The sequence below is a fragment of the Suricata suricatta genome, chromosome 2, assembly GCF_006229205.1.
Source record: "Suricata suricatta isolate VVHF042 chromosome 2, meerkat_22Aug2017_6uvM2_HiC, whole genome shotgun sequence".
NCBI classification, from domain to species: domain Eukaryota; kingdom Metazoa; phylum Chordata; class Mammalia; order Carnivora; family Herpestidae; genus Suricata; species Suricata suricatta.
This window is the reverse complement of record NC_043701.1, coordinates 84,599,999-84,614,033: the sequence shown is the minus strand read 5'-3', so window position 1 is coordinate 84,614,033 and position 14,035 is coordinate 84,599,999. Positions and strand designations below refer to the sequence as shown.

Genomic DNA, 14,035 nt, shown 5'->3' with positions numbered 1-14,035 from the left:
TATATACTGTCTGAAATTTAGACAGTTTCCCCACATTATTTCCAAATGGTCATCATTTTTCAGCCTCTCAACGTGTGGTAAATAAGACCTTAACATCCATGGTTTTTCTTGGGTTAAAAGTAAATTATTATTTGTAAATCGAAGCACATTTTAAATGTTCTAAAATTTGGTTCATGTCACCTTTAAATACGTATTTGTTGTCTTCATTTTGTGTTTTCTTACATTGAGGTTGTTCAAATGATATAAGCCTAAAAGTCTTAGAATCAAATGCTTGCTTATTTATTTACTTATTTACCTATTTCGTTTATACATAGAAAACTTACTATAACTTTTAAAACTACAGATAAAAGTGTATTTCCAAAGAAAGTCGTGATGATGCTGTGATTAAAAATTTGAGGCCAAATAATTCCCCAAAGTTTCTACTTACTGGTGTAGACGTTATAACTTCATTTTTGTCAACCTACATAGTTTTTAGTCAGGTTCAAGAACTCTTGAGTCTTCCCTAGGCTGGCTCATCTTTTTTGGCTTCTTTGCTTCCTGCCTTGCTAATTAATGGAAATACATACTCAGCCCACAGCAAATGCAGGAAGTTTATTCCCAGTGAAAACCTAATGAAAAAGCTATGCCTCCACAAGGCAATAATTTGTTTAAATTTGAAAGTGCCAATTGGAAGCAACATTGATTCTTTGAGGACACCAGAGCTCTCCTAAGTACACTCTTCCTCCACTGAGCCACAGTGAAGTTAAGTCAACTTCTAAAGAAATATAACTTGCTACCAGCCCTCCCTTGAGAAAACTCCTCTGAGGCCAACAAACTTCATGTCTCCTCCCCTCGGGCCTTGCTACCATTTTGTGGCAATCAGCTGCTGAGGTGAGAACCTACTTACTTGATTTATTTTCTTTTTCACAGCCTTGTCCCTTATATAAGCAAAGAGGAACATACTTCTAAGCTCGAATGGCTGTTGTATAGGCACATGGACTCATCATGCTGCTGATGTCTGTACGTAAGAAAATATGCTTTCTCTGTTTCCAGACTTCCCAACAGGGTAAAGTTAACTCCCTTCTCCAGTTGTTCAAGGCAGTTATATTCTCCAGCTGTTAACCATTTTCAACAATGACATACTTCTGCAAGTCTGAAATACATGAAACTTTAATACAGCCCTTTCATTTCCTATCTAGAATGAACATCAAAACATTTCCTCTTCCTGCAAATGCTAGAAAGTGAGAAGCTTATGGCAAAACTACTGTAGCTTATATGTCCATCATTTTCTCTACATCCTATCATGCTTACATTGAGCATGAGGCCAGAAGAGGGTGGAGAGGGGTGGTCAGGTAAAAGACGTGGCTCTAAAGGCAGATGATCATTAGGTATCCTGAAGAAGTCCGGCTTTCATAAAAAGCACTTTAAAACAAATTCCCTAAATCAAAGATTTTCAAAATTTGTTGCTATCATACCCTCCAGAAGAATTTCAAAACACTATATCCACTCACACATTTTTAAGTTGACATCTTAAAATTTTATTATGTTTATACAAGATACATAGTCTGGTATGTGATAGTGTATATCTGCTGTAAATATACTTTTTAACTAAAACCATGGTATGATATATTTTAGGTCTTCCAATTAATAGAAAATGTCTGCCACAACCAGAACCCTAAGTAGCAAAGCCTGTTCTCACTGTTAAAACAATCAGCAATTTTCTAGATGTTAATACATCCCTGGGACAGCTTGGTCACATATGGATTTTAATTTTAAGGTAACAGGGAGAGAGATGAAAAGAGACGGGAAGATAGCAAGACACTGTTTATCCAGGTACTACTTAGTGATTATGGATCTTTTCAAGCATTTTTCATTTTTTTACTCACTTTTTAGTTTTCAAAGTACTAACATTTACCTTTAAATGACTCCACAATTTCAAACCAAAAAACTAAAAATTCCCCATGGTTTAGAGAACTAGAAGGCAATTAATTCCACAAAGGAAGAGAAATCAACTTTTTTTGTGTTTTATGAGAGTTGCATGTGAAAACGAGTAACATGACACTAATTCTACAAATGCGACATGAGAGTTACACCTATCATTTTTTATCATATTTCTAATCAATCTTCAGGGCCATATTTTGAGAGATAAAACCATACAGGAAATAGAAATATGATTGCTGTGTACTCCCCTAAATCCTTATAATTCCAAGTCACTTGCAGAGAGACTGAAGGAAAGATAAGCCTTCAATTGTTTGAATGCCTCCTGCAAGTCTGTCATTGTTGTGCAAGAAAATAACACACACGGAGAAAGTCAGCCCCTTCCACTGAGCAGTGTGCAATCTGGTTGGGGACTAGGATTTATACACCAGAAACAATTAAGAGGAAGTTATTCCATGAACCCAACAGAATTCTTATTACTATGAGGCATTTGAGTTAAAGACAGGAACCTTGGAATCTACCAGTCTGGGTTTCAATTCTGCCTACAAATTACTTTTCACTGACCTCAGCTTCCTTGTCAATTAAATGGGGACGAGGAGGAAGGTAGGGATAGACAAGCTAGAGTCAATGGGCCAAATCCTGTCCAATGCCTGTTTTGTATATCCTGTGAGCTAAGACTTGTTCTTATGTTTGTAAATATTAAATCAGTTTTTAAAGTATATTTCATAATATTTGAAATTATATAAAATTCAAATTTTGGTTTCCAGAAATGCAGTTTTATCAGAATGAAGCCACACCCATTTATTTACATATTGTATATAGCTGGTTTTGTGTTAAAACAACAAAGTTAAATGTGAAAACAGAGTCCATGTGGCCTGCAAAGCCTATTTACTGTCTGACCCTTTACAGAAAACAAAATACTGAGAACCCTGTTGCAGAGAATTAGAAGGAGTAATAAAAATGTAATGGTTAACACAGAACTTGGTATATAAGCACTCAGTAAATAGTAAATATTATAATTGTCTTGTCAGATATTATAATCTGAACCAAGTATACAACTTCAAAGGTATACAAAGCTATAAGAGGCATGACTTACCCATTAAGGAAGTAGCCATTACGGCTTCTAAAATAATCAAAATATTGGTAAAGTCTAACCTATAACCATACAATTCATATAGAGCCTGTCATCCATGCAGGACGGAGAACTGATCACCAGAAAGTAATTGTTGTTGTATTATTTATTCCATGACATTTGAGCCTGAGCCATGACAATATGACTCAATTTTTCAAGCTCTTTCCCACTGCAGGACTCTCACACATGATATTGCATCTGCTAAGGACATTCTTCCCTCTGGGTATCCCAGAGCCCTCTCCTTCCCTACCCATCAAGTCTTCACCTAAATATCATTTCCTCAACTACCCCATCCTAGAATCCCCTGTTTCCTTCACAGTACATTTATAATTGTAGACACAGGTGGCAACTCCTCTATTATTATTGTCTTCACACAAGATTCCAAACTCCAAGAGAAAAGTGACGCTATCTGTCTCTGTCACCACTCTATTCCCTGCTCCCAGAAGACCGACAGCTGACAATACGTATCAGGTGAATCGATGCCAGTTAGTCTGGACGTTGCTTTTAGACAACTTGTCCCCAACCATAACCAAGTGCAAGGAAGACACCCAAAAAAGAAAATAGCTTTTTCACTCTTCCTTTCAACCCAGAATTTACAACATTCAATGTTCATTAAGTTGTTAGTGAATTTTCAACACGATCGACAATGAAAATATTTTGAGTACCTACTATTCTAGGCACCAGGGGAAAAATTCACTTGCATAAGCTAAAGTGCTGACTCTCCAGCAGCTCACAAGATAGGTGCAAAATTCTAATCCAAGGCAGACTTTGAAAACAATACTGGAAACAAAGTATTACAGGATTGAGAGGACAGAAGAATGTTAATTTTGGCTGGAGAGGTATGGGAAGTCTTCTTGGAAGAGATGAGGTAAAATCTGGATCTTAAAGCATGGTAGAACCTCAAAAGGCAACTAGGAGCAGATGTTTCCGGTCCCACTTGAGAAAAAACACATTCGGCAAAGTACAGAATGTGTTCCTTTCCATCTTAGTCAACTAAGGAAAACTGGTGGTTAAAAACATGATTTCTAGAATCAAACAATTTGAGTATAAATCCTAAATCCACTTACTAGCTCTGTGTCATTGAGTAAATAATTCTGTCTCTCCAAGCCTCAGTTTCTTCATCAGCAAAATGGGAATAATAATGTTACCAAACTCAAATCGTTCTTGTGGAGGTCAAACAAAATAAAACACATGAAAATATAACACAATGTTTATTTCATGGTAACGACTCAAGAAATCTTAGCCTTCTTATTTTCTGTTCTTATTTTCGTCCCTTAGTACCCAGAGGTGTAAGAAATAGTACGCTGCTTTCATCTTTCTGCTTTCCTCATGCTATTCTGAACTAAGCTATTCCCTGGTAGCAAATTAAACATTTCTGAAACTGCATGAGCACTTGAAAGCTCTTGGGGTGCCATTGTGTACACAGAAGCAATACCTAATTGAATAGTAGCCTAATAGCCTCAGAAAGCTGCTGCAATTTAAAGAAAAAAATGCTGAGTTAAAAATAGGAACAGTTCAGGAAGTGGGAGAATGAGCTTCTGTGAATTGTCTTGACATTCTTCCTTAACACCCTTTTAAAAGAGTGAAATCTAGCAATAAATAAATAAATAAATATGCAAATCCAAGTAACTCACCAATTCAACAAAATTGGAGTCAATTACTGTGAAAAGACATTGGTATCCCTAGGAAAAATCATTGATGAGGGCAAGGAAGACCTAAGTTAAAATAAAAATGCCAAATCAATCAATTAAGGTTTCCGAATGGTAAAAGGTGGATTCCATTTTTTAACATCTTTTTCTTATCATGAACAGATTAGGTATTTTTCAAGAAAATATATTGCTTTAGTCTCTGATTCTGGAACTATTACATCCTTGGAATAGGGCAGGAACTGTCTACATAAAAAATAAAAAAACACTTGGAAAGGTATCTATAAGGCATAGATGAAGGATCTGATTTTACCACTAAATCCTAGAAACAGGAAAGATTTCCTTTGAGAAGTGAGGCAACACCTTTCATCAATGGCAGCCAGCCAACTTCACCTTCATATTTGGTTCAAGCTTTAATATTTATTCACCAAATGCTTTTCAGGGTATCTATTTTTCTTTTCCTGACTCAGTGACCTGGCATGTTGGTGTGGCCCCATGCTGCCATTTCCTGTCGCTGGAGTACAGTGTCCAAAGTGATCCTGTCTGGGTATGGACGGATCCTAGGACTCTGTCTGGTGCACATGTCCTCAGAAACCTCTCCTGCACTCTCTCTTGTCTTTAGCAAGCCACCACCCACATCGTCCTCAGCTTTCTTCTCCTAGTGAGCATCGCTATTTTCTGCCTCTGGATAGTAACACTTCAAGGACAAATATTGTGCCCACAAAAAAAATTATAATTTCTGGGAGTTCTGCTCTTAAACCTCACACCCTGTGGCTTAATATAATAGAGGTGGTGAGGCCTGACAAACAAAGATATTTCAGTTCCACCTCTAATTCTGATTCCCAGATCCTATTTTAGGCATCTTATACTTTAAGATTAGTCTCCCTTTTTTATTATTCATCTCTAGTCTGCTTTCCACAGCCCAGAGCAGAGGAAAAACATTTTAGAAGTTAAATTTTCTTTTTCTAAAGGTCAGTTATCCAGGTGTGAAAGCGGGCAAACTTTATTTCACCAGAAACTTGTTTTTAATCTTTTTTTTCTGCACTGATAACAACACACTGTTTTATTCTTAAATTACGAACTGGAACAGTCAAGATAGTCTTCCCCTGAATTTCTCTATACTGCTATTATGTAAAGGGATAAAAAGAAAGATGATGGCATGCATGTAGATAAATTGTACATTTATCAAACATTATTCCTATAATTGTAAACAATGAAGTGCTTGAGTGCTCTGAACTTTCATAATTTACAATAGCATTTTAACTGTACTTCCCTTCCCTCTTTCTCTCTATTTTAAGCCAAGTATAGTTTTATAAATATATTTGACACGAATTAGGGGAGGCTAGTTGCTCAGCTCCTCTGCCAAAACATACCAGACACAGGAGCAGACTCCTCATTTCCTTGATTGTGCCAGGGGACTCCATTCAAAATTGACTGGGCACCTGACCCAAGCCAAACCAATCAGACTTTCCTCAAAATCTTTCAATTCAGAGCTAAGGGATGAGTATCAGTCCTTCTCCAGAGGGATATAGGGTACCAGGCCTGGTAGCTTTGAGCAGCCATGTTCCCAGCCATGTGGATGTATGGTCTACTATGCAAGGAGATGCAAGCATGCAGGGAGAAACAAGGATTCAATTTTTTATTTCCCCTGTTCTGGAGCCCACTGTCCCTGTCCTTAGTGTCTTTTATTAGATATCCCATTACTTTTCCAGTAAATTCCCTTTTCTGAGTTAGTTTATGTTTTTGCTATTTGAATCCAAGAGTGTTAATTAATGCAGTATTTTTAACACTTAAAAAAATCAACCCCTGAATAAATGCAGCATTGTGGCTAAAAATTGAAATCATATACACAAACTCAGAAAATTAAAAGTGAAGGCTCTCACAACTGTGGTCAAATGTCACAAATATATTATAGTTCATAAGAAACATGATATTTGAGGTATTATTAGGTAATGAAATATTATATTGAATTATCTGATATGTAAATGTTTAATTGTATTTTAAAATCATTTATTACTAAAATAATAAATAAAAGACTTTTTAAAAACAGTATGACCCTATTATTTATAAAACTGTATATAATTATCAATTCTATTCACCCATCTTCATATATTTATACAGAATTGCTTGAATATTTACCTCACGTCAACCATAGTCTTTTATGTAAGGATTGTATTATTACATGGTGTTTTATTTTTTTCCTTCATCTTCTTATGAATCAAAATTCTCAACTCAAATCAATTGAAATGCCTTACCCCAGACACATCAAACATGGCTTCTGTGTGAATACATAAAACCAAGCAAGAAAAACCAACCCAAAAAAGACCTTAGTGCTGCTTCAACAGGAATACAAAAGGTTTAAAAAATATTTTAAAATTACTACTTTAATTCTAAGATAAATCTCTGACTTTATAGTATGTAAAGCTTCTGCTCAATGTATATATACTCATAATTCTCTTAATATGTCATTCTTACCCCTGGAATTTGGCGTCATGCTTTCCCTTGACTCGCTCTCCACCTTTCTAACTTATATCTACCTTTCAGGAATAAACAAAACTTATATCTTCCTTAGACTCTCTTCTGACCTCATTTCTCCATAGAACCCAGAATCCTTATTTACATTCCTGCAGTACAATTGGGTCCTGAGCATAGGATGTGGGATTCTGTTAAGTTTCTATGAATTAATCCTAAGTTCCTAACTAAACCATCTACACTTTGAGGTGTTCATAGACACAGAGAACAGATTGGTGGTTTCCAGAGGCTAAAAGTGAGGGGATTAGGGATAGGGAGAAGAAATGGGTGGAGGAGGTCAAAAGATAAAAAGGAAAAAAAAGGCAATGCCAAACCTCAGTTCTTCAACCCATTTGTACCACTGTCTCCCTCCATGGTTTCCTCTCTTCCTCTCTCATCCTCCAGGGCTCTGGTACAGTTTCCCAGAGTGTTTTTAATTTAGAATTTCAGTATCTCAGGCTCCTCAGTGTTTGGTGATTGAACTTTTCATTGATTTTGGTCAACTAGTTCCATTCTTACTTATCTAATTAACTAAGACAGGATGTGTCCATTCAGACTTCCTTTGTCACTATTTCTTCATCTCTGTAGCCAACTGGATTCCGAGTCCCTCCATGATAACCAGTAATGGAATAATATCTATTATACATTGAGATTCCTGAATTTTTATCTCAAATATCCCCTTGGAAAAATACTTGAAGAAGAATTATCAGTTTTATGACTCCAGCCAAGTATCCACCTAGTCAGGTCAAGAAGTAGTCATTTCGAAAGCTCACTAAACGTCTCCTGATAAAAACATGGCACTTTGACAAATTGCAAATTGGCATGAATAAGAGTCTGAAAAGATTGCCAAGGCTGGCAGTTTGCCTTCCCTGCCCAATCACTTAAGAGAGTAACACCAACTAATTGCAAATGCTACAACATATGTGAAGCATACTCATCCTTCTATTTTTAAAACACAAAAGGAGCTTCTGGAAATAAAACAGTCCAGCCAAAGTACATTCCATTGCCAGATTGAAGGTAAAAATGAAAATAGGTTCATAAAACTGACTTAAGATTTAAGGCTTCTTACATATAAAACACTTTCATGTAACAGTGGCAAGACTGGAGCATAATCTCCCCATTCTTAAAACTCTCTCTGAAACCTGACTGTATCATCAATATCCCTTGTTTCGATTTACCAGTGGAAAGCATCTCAAGTTTTACTGAAAGAACTGAGTTAATTATACGAAAGCCTCGGTTCAAAATCCCTAATGAAGGACTGTCTGTAGCAGATAACACAAAACCAAGCGAACCCCACACCACCTGGCAGAGCAAGCGTGCCTCATCTGGTCATCACAGGAGCCCCCTGTCTGCAGCTTGGATTTCTTATGGAAAGCTACCAAAACTGAAGAGGTATGCGTCTCTTTACAAAAGCACATGAGAGGAGTGCTTGGGTGGCTCAGTCAGTTAAGCATCTGATTTTTTTTCCAAATATATTTCTTTATTTTGACAGAGAGAAAAAGAGAGAGAGAGAGAAGGAGAGAGATATTGGGAGGGGCAGAGAGAGAATCCCAAGCTCCACATTGTAAGCATGGAGCCCCAGGCAGAGGCTGGAGCCTACAAACTATGAGATCATGATCTGAGCCAAAATCAAGAATTGGATACTGAACCAACTGAGCTACCCAGACACTCCTAATTTCAGCTCAGGTCATGATCTCACAGTCCTGAGATCAAGTCCCACACTGGGCTCTGCACTGAGCACTGAGCCTGCTTAAGATTCTCTCCTGCTCTCCTGCCTCTCCTTCACTTGCACTGCCCTCTCTCTCACTCTCTCTTTCTCTCTCAAATAAAAATAAAGTTTTTTCTATTTTAAAAGTTTGAAAACAACAACACACAAGAGTCTTGTAGAAGCATAAAAAATCCAGATGAAGTATCTCATGTTACCATTTTTTGCAGAAATAAAATGTTTTTAGGAGATTCCCATAAATTATTGATTTTTCCCAATGAAAAAAGGATATATAAAAACATTGTGTAGACCTATTCTTAAGACTTTGAATACTGGTGATATTTCTGACAGAGAAAGTCAGTAACAATGCAAAATGATAGCATTTCTTGTGCTATAGAGTATAGCCTTAAGTCATTTTTTTAAACATAGAAAGAAACATTAGATTGTACTGGCAAATGTCTGTGAACCAATGTTGCTCTGGATCTGTCTGGGATTTACTCTCCTTCTCGCACATTCAATGTCTATTCCCTCTTCCAGAAAACAGAAGTGCAACGTCCTTCACCAGGGTAATGCAAATCCCAAATCCATGACTAAATCCTGGGCTATGCATAACTGAAATCTTTTACAGCCCACTCTCTCCATCTGTAAAAGGGGGATAATAATAACAATAATGATTGCAAACATGTTTTGAATGCTTACAATCTATTGGACACTGACCAAAGCAAAGCCACATGGCTAGTAAATGGCAGGGTGAGAATTCAAACTCAGATGCTGATTCCAGAGTCCATAAACCACTGCACAGTACTTACCAGTATAATAGGTGCTGTCTAAATGCCAAGTCTCTGTGCCCCTCTCTAAAGTCATAATAAATCTGGGTACTGGGAGACCCTGTAAAAGTCAGTGCAGAAGTCCTTATTATACCCTAGGGGTAAGACAACCTCTTGGACAGATTCCTAAATGTGACTTTCACATCCTTCATGGACTGGCCCTGTTTGTCTCTCCAGTGCCATTTCTCACCATCTCTAGCCCCACCCTTAGTGACACACTCTCCTGACACCGTGACCACCAAACTTCACCCCGCTCACACGAACCTCTCTCAAAGCCTTAAATGTATCACAATCTCATCATCTCAGTTCTGGATCTTTTGACTTGCTCTCTTTCTGCTTAGAACACTGTCTAGTTCCATTTCACCTCACTCACTATTACTTAGTTTTAAAGTCTCTGTGTGGAATCTTCTTGGCCCCCTCTCAACCTTCCTCTCAAGTAAGTTGAGTGCCACTGCTTTGTCCTCCAGCTCCTGACAATTTCCTACTATGGCTCTTAACACACTGTTCCGTAGTGGTATATTTCCTATGTGTGCTTCCCTCTACATTCTAGGCTCTGGGAGGATTTCTGCATGCTGTTTGTTTTCCCCCAATGCTTGATACATACATGCCTTTAGTAAATATTTATTTACTAGGTATAAAGAAAGGATGCGAGACAAGAAAAGTGTAAAATATTTTTTCTCTTCTTCCATTCTAACCCCTTTGTAGAGAAAAGTTCAATAAACGTGGAGCATTCCAGCCTTCTAGACCAACAATTTCTATGAATGCAGAGGTGGAAAGGAAATGTAATGGATTTTCATTTGGTTCTTGAGCTCAACTCTTTTTCCTGTTCAGGGGCTTGGCATTTCTCATGGGTAAAGATATATTCAGAAACCCCAGAGGACTGGACAGATTGATGGTTAGGTGAAACAATTAAACAAACAGAAAACAGCCTTCAAATATAAAGATAAATGTTAAGAAAATAAGAATAATTCCATATACCAAGCACCCGAATATAAAATACTTCACTGATAGAAGGGCTGCAGTGTGAAGGAAGGGGGTGTCCTAAATGGTCTGGAAAGAATTTAATTTCCTGAGAAGTCAAACAGGGCCCACCATCATGTACAGGTACTTTTCTCCCTCCCCACAGGAAAGGGAAAAAAATGACCAGCACAAGTCAGTCTGCATGAATAGACCAGATTCAGCTTGTATGTCGGGGAACTTCACTCAAACGTCAATCACCAGAATTCTAAGTTACCCAGAGGTTTGGCTGGATCACTGCCAGTCAGTTCTATGACTGATATCTTTTTCTTTAGACATCTCAACATTCAAAAATAAAAGGAAAATATGTTCAGCCGCTGCCTCTTCAGCAGCTTTGCAATTTTCCAAGGATCAGCCCCTTTCCTACTCTCTATCCCCTAATCTCCAAGCAAAGTAATAGCTTCTCCTTGCCTAGAGAAGGAATCTGTGGTTAATAGTTCAAGAATCCTTGGTCTCCTAATCTTTATCTGCCACGAATAAATGTGCAGGTTAGTTAAATACAAGGCCCCACATAAAACCCTCTTTCCTCTCCTTCTCTGTCCCTTCCATCTTTCAAGGTGTCATAGACAGTGAAAACATAAGCTCTTAATAACAGCAGCCTGTGACTCTCTCTCTCCTCTAAATTTCATATTCAATCCATTCCATCTTTCATCCACATCCATTCTCTAGCAGTGTCCAGGCACCCTTACGCACCTTCCTTCTGTTCTTTTATGTGGAAGGTCAAAAGCCCAATCCTTATCCTATGCATCCCTTCCTTGGTGAAGCAGGCTACAAGCACTCAGCCTAATTTGTACACCGAGGCACCATCAACTTTACGCTTTTCAGTTCTTGGCCAAAGGAGTTGTAGAATAGCATAGACTCTTCACAACTGTCTCTGCTCACTGTTCCTGATGACAAATACATAAATATATTTTATATAAAGACTTTGTTACCACGCGCTGTAGATACTGAAGGTAGGAGCATTCAAAGCTGATAAGTAACCAGCCCCATTCTAGGTGGCCCCTAGAAAGCCTATGGGGGTTGACAGGGCGGCTGTAAACCTGACAAGCCTTCAGGTTTTCTGGTAGCCATCCAGTAATCTATCCTCTGCAACAGACACTAAAGATGCTTCTCACAATCAGGTGAAACAATCACGTGGATCAGATGAAACCAAGTGGATAAAATGAGTTACATAGTGGATTTTGAGTCATAAAACCTGAATTCCAAGAGCATCAGATCAACATCCAAGTTCCTGGCTCTACCACAGATGAGCTACAGTTTTAGGTAGGTCTCTCCTTGTCTGCACTGAATCTCATTTCCTTTCTCCCTTTTAAAGTTAAGTATTCGGGGTCAGAGCAGTGGGGGCACCTGTGTGTCTCAGTTGTTCAGGCTTCCAACTCGATTTCAGCTCAGATCACTATCTTATGGTTTGTGAGTTCGAGCTCTGCATTGGGCTCTGCACTGACAGAGCCTTTTCCCTTTCTTGCTGCCCCTCCCTTGCATACATGCTCTCTCTCTCTCTCAAAAATAAGTAAATAATTAAAATATAAGTTAGCTATTTGGTTTCTTGCAGTTTATCTGTTAAGGATATTGTAATAAAGAAATAGTAAATGCTATAAAATGAAAGGGGTAGAAAGAAAGCCCAAGTTCTAGTTCAGTCACATAAAACCTTACACTTCATTTCGAGTGACTCCCCTTAACTCTTAACGTGGTACTACAGGGTCTAAGGTAACGAGTAGCTGTCCTGCCTAGTCTTGCATCATCTAGCGCCATCTGTCCTTTCCCTTGTCCAACTCCATCCAGACATGACTGCTTTCAGTATTTCCAAAAGAGCACACTATTATTCTGACTCAGGACTTATATACCTAAAATATCTAGCCTCACTTTCATCTACCATTTTTTCCCTTGGATAATTCCCTTAATCTTCTAAGACTGAAATGAATGATGGCATTTTCATAAAAGCTCTCCCTTACTTTCCCTAATTATTTTGGCTTCTGTCTTTTTTTAATGTTTTCATAGAAACTATACTTAAACCTTGGCAGCAAGCACAACTTTTATGATCATTTAAGCATTTCTGCCCTCTTCAGTGAAAACAGGAGAAACTTTGTCTGCCTTAAGCTTTGGTATGACCCAGTACCCAGCTCACTGGCTGGCATATAGTACATGCTCAGTACCGACGTAGTAACTAGTCCTCTTCTGAAATCCTCATTACTTTCAGAGAGCTAATGTTATTAATATACATTATGTGAAAGCCCTTCATAAACTGCAAAAGTAAATTGCAAATGGCTCTAAAAATCCAAGTCACTACTATTATGTATTTATGTTTTGAATTCCAAAAATCCCAAAGCGTAACTAAATCTCTATGTGCTGAAGCTATGGGTGAGCTTTTATTTATTAGTATGGCTAAGAAGTAAACACTTCCCAATGAGTACTACCATCCCCTGCTCTACCAGGAAGTATGATATGGTGGTAGAGCCCAGTATCAGAGTATTTTGCAGTGTAACAAATTACCCCAAAACTTAGTGGCTTAAGGCAAGAAACATTTATTATCTGTCGCAGTTTTTGTGAGGAAAGAATTTGGGGGCGATTTGGCTGTATGTTTCTAGCTCAGAGTCTCTCATGAGGTTGTGGTAATATATTAAGGTAGCTAATCAGATGACTGACAAGTTGGTACTGAACAAATGACTCAGTCCCTCCTACATAGGCCTCTCCACAAGACTGCTAAATGTCCCCAGAACATGGCAACTAGTTCCTATCAGTGCAAGGCATCTGGAGGTGGGGGGAAGGATATGAAAGATTCAATGCCCTTTAAAACCAAGAGTTGGAAACTGCATGTCATCATCTCTGTCATACTTGGTCTGATAATCAGGTCCTTGTTCTCTGTGGCCTCACACTACACAGGGCACGATACCAGGAGGCAAGGAACACTGGGAGTCATCAGTTCCGTCCAGAGTCACCAGCATAGCTCTTCATGCCCAGTATGCGCTCTAAAATCAAAGTTTAATGGGATCTGTGGATGGAATCACAAATGAATTTACACAAGGATGGGCCAAGGAGTGGATGTTACTTAGGTTCTAATGCTAGTAATGGAAAAATCAGAAGAAATACTGAAGCAATTAATGAGACTACAGACACATTCTCCCCCAAACACCACAGCAAAGACTGTTAGGACTGATTTGTGGAAGAGGTGCAAAAGAGGGTTAGTGATAGTGGAGAGGACATGTGCCCCTGGAGTAATTCTCAAGCTTCTGAACCCAGTCTTACTTCCTCTTAATCCTCTAGCATAGCTGAGAACAAAATG

General features: G+C 38.2%; 1 protein-coding gene across 1 annotated transcript in view; it reads right to left on the bottom strand.

Annotated features, from left to right (window-relative positions):
* Window positions 1–14,035, bottom strand: part of NXPH1 (neurexophilin 1) — a 288,472-nt gene that overhangs the window by 128,689 nt on the left and 145,748 nt on the right. The window lies entirely within an intron of this gene.